Source organism: Canis aureus, chromosome 11 (assembly GCF_053574225.1).
Source record: "Canis aureus isolate CA01 chromosome 11, VMU_Caureus_v.1.0, whole genome shotgun sequence".
Classification (NCBI taxonomy): domain Eukaryota; kingdom Metazoa; phylum Chordata; class Mammalia; order Carnivora; family Canidae; genus Canis; species Canis aureus.
Window position 1 is genome coordinate 33,858,318 of NC_135621.1, and position 9,467 is coordinate 33,867,784.

Below are 9,467 nucleotides of genomic sequence, written 5' to 3' on the forward strand. Positions count from 1 at the left end.
TCTCTCTCTCTCTCTGTGACTATCATAAATAAATAAAAATTAAAAAAAAAAATATTTAAAAAAAATATTTAAAAAAAAAAACAAAAAGAAAAGTATATTTTCTTTATCTAGAGATGTTATTTTCCCATTTAAGGCAGAAGTTCACTTAAAAATAAATATTCAAAGCAGATGTTACCAGCTGTTTTTATTACCCTAGGTAACAGTCCCCTCGGCCATGCACACACAGCTAAAATACCCTTCAGTAAGGCACTGTCTGGCTCTTTCAGGCATGGAAAGGAGTCCTTATTAACGCTGTACATCTCGGTCTCTTTTTAGGGCCTCTACAATCAGTCCTTTTTATAATTAATAATCTCAAAACCTCACACTGATGATGGGGCTTTATCATCCCTGTTATCAGCATATGGATGGAAAACCAGTTCATGAGACGTAAGCAAAATATGAAGAATCATTAATTTTCTAATTGGTAACTTTAGTGGAGCAGCAAGAAAATGAAAATTTAAATACTGAATTTTAAATCTTGAAAATCTCATTGTGATCTCCAAATTATACTTCATATAGCCTCCAAAAACTTAAGCACAGAATAAAGATTTTTTTTTTTAAGCTTTTCTTATTTTTCCTGCTCGAGACTGCCAGTCTCCCCATGTTCATTATAAAGGTTTTCTGTCTCCTTGAAGACTTTACCTGTGTTGCTGAGGAACTCCCTGTGCTTGGAATTCCAAACACACAGTTTACTTAAGCTCATTCTATACTTTTTACTTACATCATTCTTCTTGCATCTGCTCTAGTGCTTGATTATTGAGATTTTTATATCCAGAGAGCATGATTTGTAGCCATCTGGATTTGCTGATTATGAAGGTGGTGTTATCCGTCAGGCACGTTGGAGTATGCCAAGTCATTTTAATGACTACGGATCTTTAGAAGCTCTTGCCCTAGAACTGGTATCTGATCTCTGAAACGCCAGTGATCCATCAAGAGGAGAATGTTACGGGGAAGGGGCACGTCAGAGAAGTAAGTGGTGACTTAAGTTGTAGTTTGCAGTAGTTTGCAGATGTAGTGAATAAAGTGCCAAGAATATAGTAGGTACTTAACACATTAACAGTCACCATTCCTGCTCTGTAGTTTACGCAGTGTTTATACATAGTTTTAGTTCTTACCGAATAAGGAAGGGTGGATTATCTGAGCCATTCCCTGGTGCTTAGTTAGAATACAGCCTCAGAAAGGTCTAGCAGCTAGCCCAAGGGCACCCAACTAATGACATAGAGGCACAGAGAACTAGGTCTTTTGGCTATGAGGTTTAATGCTGTTTTCCTGATGTCACACTACCTCATGTAACCATTTTGTGCTGCTTTTCCTATTCAATACAAGAACCAGCAAGTCCAGTCTGGGACTTCCAATTCTCAGAGGACTCACCAAAATTTATTTTATTTTATTTTTTAAAGATTTTATTTATTTATTCATGACAGACAGAGAGAGGCAGAGACACAGGCAGAGAGAGAAGCAGGCTCCATGCAGGAAACCTGATGTGGGACTCGATCCCGGGACTCCAGGATCACACCCTAGGCCAAAGGCAGGCGCTCAACCACTGAGCCACACAGGCATCCCCCCAATTTTTTTTTTAAAGATTTTATTTATTTATTCATAGACACAGAGAGTGAGGCAGAGACACAGGCAGAGGGAGAAGCAGGCCTCACGCAGGGAGCCCAATGTGGGACTCAATCCTGGGTCTTCAGGATCACACCCCAGGCCACAGGCGGCGCCAAACCACTGTGCCACCGGGGCTGCCCCCCAAAATTTATTTTAAATTAGATGGCTTGGCCTTGCTGAGGCAGGTCAGATGCTGGCCACCTGATTGATTAGCACAAAGCATATGTGCTTTAGGGGAAAGACACTATATTCTGGCCTATCTCCCAGCACAGCCAAGCTCCTTCAGAGGGATGTCTTTACCCTATGGCCTATCCTTCCCCAGTTCCCATACCATCCCTGATTCTCCTTAATCCTGACTTGTGCCATTACCATTCCAATGAAACTACTCACCAAAGTCACCATTTACTTTGTAGTTGCTAATTAGATGGACCAGTTTAGCTTTTACTTACCCTCTGCAGTATTTGAAGCTATTAACCACTCTTGGCACACTCCTTAAAATGTTTTCACTAGGGGAAAAAAAAATGGTTTCACTGGGCTGAGCTTGGCCCTCTTCTCACTATGTACGTTCATCATGTCTCTTTTTCACTCATTTCCAAGACTCCAATCATCACCTATGGCTGGGGACCCCATGATCATCTCCAACCCACATCCATTGGACATCTCTACCTGAGGATCCATTAACATCTCAAATTTACCATGTAAACTCAGTCATCACCTTCAAAATGCCTTCTCGGTCTCAGGAAAGACACTACCAACCCACCAATCATCTAAGCCAGAATTGGATTCCTGCATATCTCTCTCTCTCTCTCTCTCTCTCTCTCTCTCTCTCTCTCTCTCTCTCCTCACCTTCGTATAAGTCTTGTCAATTCTAACTCCTGAGTATTTATCTCTAAGATACTTCATTTCTGTGCCTACATCACTTACCTGTTCAGATCCTTATCTGCCATCTCAAGACTGGCAGGTGTCTTCTTAGATGAAATCCTGCCCCACATAAGTCCTCTTTTCTCCTGGTGATAGAACCCATATATTTATTGGACAACCATTCCAGCCCCATTCTCTATTCATGTGGTTGGGGTGAATCGACTCCACCCCTAGACCCAGACTCTGCATCACGTCCTCCACCTCAAGCCCCCAGCCCCAGAAACCATTTGATGAATTGGCACTTGATCCAGTTAGAATAAAAGCTGATCCAGGAAGTGTTTCTAGATTACCTGAGAACAGGGTGCTCTCTTCCCCTGCTGTTGTAAGGATATGATGTAAGGCGGGACTTGTTGACAGCCATCTTGCCACATGAGCAAACTTGCCTGAGAACGGAGCCCACATAAGGGAAAACAGCTGAGAGAGAAAAGCAGGAGAGTCCCTGTGACTAAAGATTTGAAATCTGTGCATGGAAGCAAGATATCCCTGGATTTCCCAGAGATGTAGGAGAGAAAATTTTTTATTTGTGCCTAACTCAGTTTGAGTTGGGTTTTCTTGTAGCCAAAAGATTCCTAGCTTGTATAGCAGTAAGACTGACAACTACTGACATAGAGGCACAGAGAACTAGATCTTTTGGCTAGAGTCTAGAAAGAGGAGTTGATGTTGAATCCAGGACTTTGTGCCTGAGGTACTGAATGCAGGCAGTTCTCTCAAAAACCCAGAAGTGCTGGGGAAAACTGATTTCCAAAGGGCTGTAAGAAGTTAGACCCGCTGGGGTGCCTGAGTGGCTCAGTGGTTGAGCATCTGCCTTCGGCTCAGAGCATGATCCTGGGATCCAGGATCGGGTCCCACATCAGGCTCCTTGCAAGGAGGCTGCTTCTCCCTCTGCCTGTGTCTCTGCCTCTCTCTCCGTGTGTCTTTCATGAATAAATAAATAAAATCTTAAAAAAAAAAGAAGTTAGACCCGCTGAATTCAAGGTGCCAAGGACATGGAGGTGGCAACTGAAGTTGTATTACAGGAGCTCAGAAGAGAGACTCTAAACAGATGATTAGATTTTAGAGAAAATGAGATTTGTGAGAGAACCAGGTCAGGGATGAGAGGACTGAGGGTGCAGCTCTGCTTACTGATGAGAGGGGAAGAGGAGCCAAGGCCAGTACACAGGGCAGGCAAAGCCATCTCTCCTTGGTGGCACACTGTCCGTCTTTCAGCAGCTCCTGAGAACCAGTGAGCCAGGCTCTGTCCTGAGTGTGGGGCTGGCGGCCTGGTCCCTGTCCTCCAGGCCCCCAGGAACGGATGTATAGACTATTATCAAACTATGGGCACCGAAATGGGAGCAAGTGTCTCCATTAACCTCGTTCTGTGCTGCAAAGATCCCCTGGACTTAGTGACCAGCAAATCACCAGAGCAGTTTCAATAGGATATTTGGGCAAGCGGCTATTTTAATAGCAAAACAAGAGCTACCATTACATGACATTCACTGTGTACCAGGCACAGGTCTCAGCCTTTTACATATTGTGACTCATTTTGATCTCAGAACAATTCCATGAAATAGATACTATCCTTTCCATTTTTCATACTATTCTCATTTAATTATCCTTTTGCCCTAATAGGGTAAATGCTCTCCTACCAAACTTTTGGAAGAGCACATATTTTAAAGATCCTCAAAGTAATGTTTATGTGATTCTCAAATGATTTATGCCCTTAACAGATTTCATGTTAGTACAAACCCACTAAAAAAAACCCAGAGAGGGCAGCCCCGGTAGCTCAGCGGTTTAGTGCCACCTTCAGCCCAGGGCGTGATCCTGGAGACCTGGGATCGAGTCTCACATCGGGCTCTCTACATGGAGCCTGCTTCTCCCTCTGCCTGTGTCTCTGCCTCTCTCTCTCTCCCTGTTTCTCTCATGAATAAATAAATAAAATCTTAAAAAAATATATCTCCAGAGAGCTTACCTTGCTAAATGCAGCTTCAACTAAAGAATACTCTGAATATTTGTGCTCTCCTATTTCTTTTATTTGAAGTATAACTGACATATAAATCCTACTAGTGTCAGGTGTACATCCATGATTCAATATTTTTAGACATTACAAAATGATCCCAGTAAGTCTACTTACCATCCATCACCTTACAAATCTATTACAATATATTTTTAATTGAAGCATAGTTGATATACAGTATTACATTAGTTTCATGTGTTCAGCGTGGTGATTGGTTCAACAATCACATACATTTATACATCATGCAGGGCTCAGCATGTAAATGTAGTCACCACCTCTCACCATACAAAGTTAATACAGTATTACGAAATTCCCTATGCTGTCCTTATCCCTGTTACTTATTTTATACCTGGAATTTTGTACTTCTCTTTCTTTTGTCTTTCCCAGAATAATATGGGTACCGTGAGAGCCGGACGGTGCCCACCTCTCCACTGTGTTCTGTGAATACTCTTCCAGGTCCTGGGGACCCAGCAGAGAACAAAGGGAGACAAAGTCCCTTCTCTCAGAGAGGAAACAGGCTTCAATGGTGCTCTTCATTTATACGTGGAAACAGGATAAACATCTGAAAAGTCAAATACTGCAGGAACTACATAAAATGGAGTCACATAATACTACGTGTGACAGCCCATAATCCTGCTGCCCCTGCCAGATAAGGAAACAAAGCCCAGGAACCCCAAGCAACTGAAAGTTTGCTTTCACCCAGCAAGCTGCGGCTCTCACTTTTGGTTGAGAGTTTTTCCCATGTCTCACATTGTTTTGCGATTAAAAAAACAAAACAACAACAAAATCCCTAGTCCTGCCTACAGGAAGCTTCCAGAAAATGATCTGTGAAGTGAAATAAAGGGAAATGAATGCCATAAAGCAGTTCACAATGCATTGAAGATAACACTGCACAAGCTCTGGCCTTTCGGGAAAGAGAGAGCAATACCATCTCAGGTGTGACATGGCCAGAACAGCAATGTATTTTCCATCTTACCTGCAAGAAACTAACCACTGCTAAACTGGGGGTGGGGAGGGAGGACCCTGAAGCAGGCAGGACCACCCCGTGATTCCACTGTGCAACATCCAGTCCCAGGGCTGTCATGGTGCTGTGCTGCTCAGTTCCTAAGACCCTGGCACAGCAGGAAGTAACATCTGCCTCCTCGCTGTCCAAACAGCAACACCTTTTTTGTTATTTATTTCAGTAAGTTCTACAACCAGTCGAACTGGAAATTCCACTTGGATAGTCAGGACTCAGACTCTGAAGGGTCTAGCCCCTGAACATGAGGATCCTCCCTTACAGTCCTAATGCCTAACATTCACCGAGCACATCCCATAAGCTGGAGATTGTTTTAGGGTGGAAGTAATTAAGATAGCAAGAGGGCTAACCCCAATGAGAAGGAACCTGAAAAAATCGTAGGAATTCCTTGAGATGTTAGTCGGGGTCTTTAAACTTTCAGAGGTCAGGGACCTTCTCTGAGAATCTGATGAAAGCCAGGCTAGACTCTCCTCCCAGAAATGTACAGTCACACAAAAGTTTGCATGTCATTTGTGGGGTTTAACCCTTGTTAAATCCGCGCGCGCGCGCGTGTGTGTGTGTGTGTGTGTGTGTACATTTACATGTGAGAGAAAGAGGATAAAGAAAGCTCAGACCAAAAAATAATGAAATGCTCAATGAATGATGGGACAGATCAAAAAGAACTGGCTTGAAGGGCTCCTCCCCTCCCCCTGTCAAATTAGAAACAATTTCAACAATTAACAATAATATTTTAAAATATTTAAAATAATATTTAAAAATAATAAAAATATTTAAAAATAATAAGATTAGGGGCATCTGGGTGGCTCAGTGAGTTAAGCATCTGCCTTTGGCTCAGGTCATGATCCCAGGGGCCTGGGATCTAGCCCCACATCAGGCTTGTGCTCTCTCTTGCTCACTCTGTCTCTCAAATTAAATCTTAAAAAAAATTAATAAGTTATAATCAACTAGAATTAATTCCAAACTGAGCCCAACATGGGGCTTGAACTCACGACTCTGAGATCAAGACCTGAGCTGAAATCAAGAGTCAGATGCTTAACTGACTGAGCCATCCAGGGACCCCAAGGAAGCCCTTCTTTATAGAGAATAAATAAGTATGGAAGAACTAATAGAAATAAAGAATCAGCATTTGGCAACCACTGTGGAGGTGACTGGGGCAGATGGGAGTTATGAGTGAATGTCAAGGTTAGTTGGTGGGAGTCTGGTGAAGAACAAGATATTGACAAAATATTAGACTACCTCTCCCTCCCCCAAATACTAATCAGCTACAAAGGGGAAGGTGGTGGATCTAAGGTGGAGAAACCAGGCAAGCAGCAACAAAAGTAGGTGGCCATGGCTAACACAGTCACTAATGGGACAAGTCACCACTGCTGGTGTGAGGCCCTGAGAAGGGCACAGCACCATCTCTGAGAAGTTCTGTTGCAGTGCGTGACCGGAGTCTGGTCATGAGCAACAGGCTGAGGGGCTTCCTACAGAATGAAGGTATGAACCCTCAGAACTGTCAGGGAAAAGCTAGGGAAAGGCTGACACACTGTTCCAGACCGAAGGAGTCTGAACGACACAACTAAAGGCAATGTATACTCCTGGGTAGGATCCTGGCTGGACCAAAAAAGAAAAACTGACATTGTTGAAACAGTGGTGAAATTTGAACAGAATCTGCAAATTGGTCAGTAGTGATGTATAAATGTTGATTTCCTGAGCTGGTGTTCGTACGTGTTCGTATTTTTGTGTGATATTGTGACCTACAGTTAAGAAATATATACGCTTGGTCTACATCCTGGTTTCTGGCATAAAGCTCCTAAACTCTTTGGAATTTCCTGAGATAAGAGCTATAAAGGTGTCTGCTATTCATAACAAGCCCCTTTCAACCACACCTGAGTGTAGGTTAAGGCAGGAACTTTGGAAAGCCCCTCAAGATGGGGGCTGGTTGCCTGGGAAACCAACCAAGTGATTAGAGGGTTGTAACTTTCAGCTCCACCTCTGATCTCAGGTTGGGGAGAACAGCTGGAGATTAGCTTCAATCACCAATGACTGATGATTTTATCAATCGTGTCTATGTTATGAGGCCTCCATAAAAACTCAGAAGAACAGGGTTCAGAGAGCTTCCAGGTTAGTGAACCAGTTTGCAACCACATGCCAGGAGGGTGGTGTACCCCAAACTCCACAGGGTCAGACACCTCTGTGTTCAGACCCTTCCAGACCATTCTCTACCTCTCTCTGAATTTTTTCACCTGGCTATTTATTTGTGTCCTTTAATGTCCTTTGTAGTAAATCAGTAATCTAGTCAGTGAACTCATTTCCTGAGTTCTGTGAGCCGCTCTAGCAAGCTGGTTGAAGCAGAGGACAAGGGGGCGGAGTCATGGGAACTTGTGATTTATAGCCAGAGAATCGAATGAATATGGGAGACAAAGGCAGAAGGAAATGTAGATAAAATTAACTGTCCTTATAACTTGCAACCCATTGACAAATACTTGAGCAGATTATAACACTCCTCCAGGTGTATAATCACTTGCTCCTCACAATCCTGGGGCAGCAGACAGCAGCTCTTTCTGCCCATGGGGCCTGTCCCCAAGCTTTAATAAAACCACCTTTTTGCACCAAAGATGTCCCAATAATTCTTTCTTGGTCATTGGCTCCGGACCCCACCAACTTCACCAACATTCAAAAAAAAAAAAAAAAAACTACATCAGAGGAGCACCTGGGTAGCTCAGTGGTTGAGCTCAGCATGATCCTGGGGTCCTGGGATCAAGTCCCACATCGGGCTCCCCATGGGGAGACTGCTTCTCCCTCTGCCTGTGTCTCTCATGAATAAATAAATCTTAAAAAAAAAAAAAAACTACATCAAGAATCACAGGTAACAACCTGGACATCTGTATTGGGAGCAGTGTTGGACTGAGGCTATCACCAGGTAGATCAGGTCAGAATCTACATTGTAGGACACCCATTAGTGTCCATTGAGAATTGGAGAATTGCTTGGTGGTGTTGGAAAAATACACATCAGATCTGGTTTGGGAAAAATACAGACTGGAGTGCTGAAGGGTGATGGGACATCATTTTTGAAGATTCCAAAAATGACTAATGATTATTAGTACTTAATTAGAGTGGGCAAGGGAACAAATGTAAAATATGAACAACTGGGGAATGTGAGTGAATGAGGATGTGAGAGTTCTCTGCACTGTTCCGGTAATGTTAATGTAAGTTTGAAATCATATAAAAATAGATTGTTTCAGGGGTGCCTGGGTGGCTCAGTCGGTTAGGTGTCCAACTCTTGATTTTCAGCTCAGGTCATGATCTCAGCATAATGAGATTGAGCTCTGCATCAGGCTTTACGCTGGGCATGGAGTCTGCTTAAGATTCTCTCTCTTGGGCAGCCCCGGTGGCCCAGCGGTTTAGTACCACCTTTCAGCCTGGGGTGTGATCCTGGAGTCCCGGGATCGAGTCCCATGTTGGGCTCCCTGCAGGGAGCCTGCTTCTCCCTCTGCCTGTATCTCTGCCTCTCTCTCTCTCTGTCATGAATAAATAAAATCTTTAGGGAAGAAAAAAAAATAAAAGATTCTCTCTCTCATTCTCCCTCTGCCCCTCCTCCCATCCCTCTCTAAAATAAGAAACAAATGAATAATTTAAAAGATTGTTTCAAAACAAAAAATAACATATAAAGATATTTGTGTAGCTCTATTATCAACATGGCCACAGAAATTTCTCCTACCCTGGACACCACTTTGCAGTCACCTCACATCAAGAGGTGGAGTTTCTTTTCCTTCTCTGTTCTGCACTGGCTCACTGACCTGCTTTGGCCAAAAGAATGCAGACGTTGTGTGCCTCCTGAGCCTTGGCCTCCACAGACTGGCAGCCTCGAGCCTCATCCTCTTGCTGCTCTGAAATCATCATAGAAAG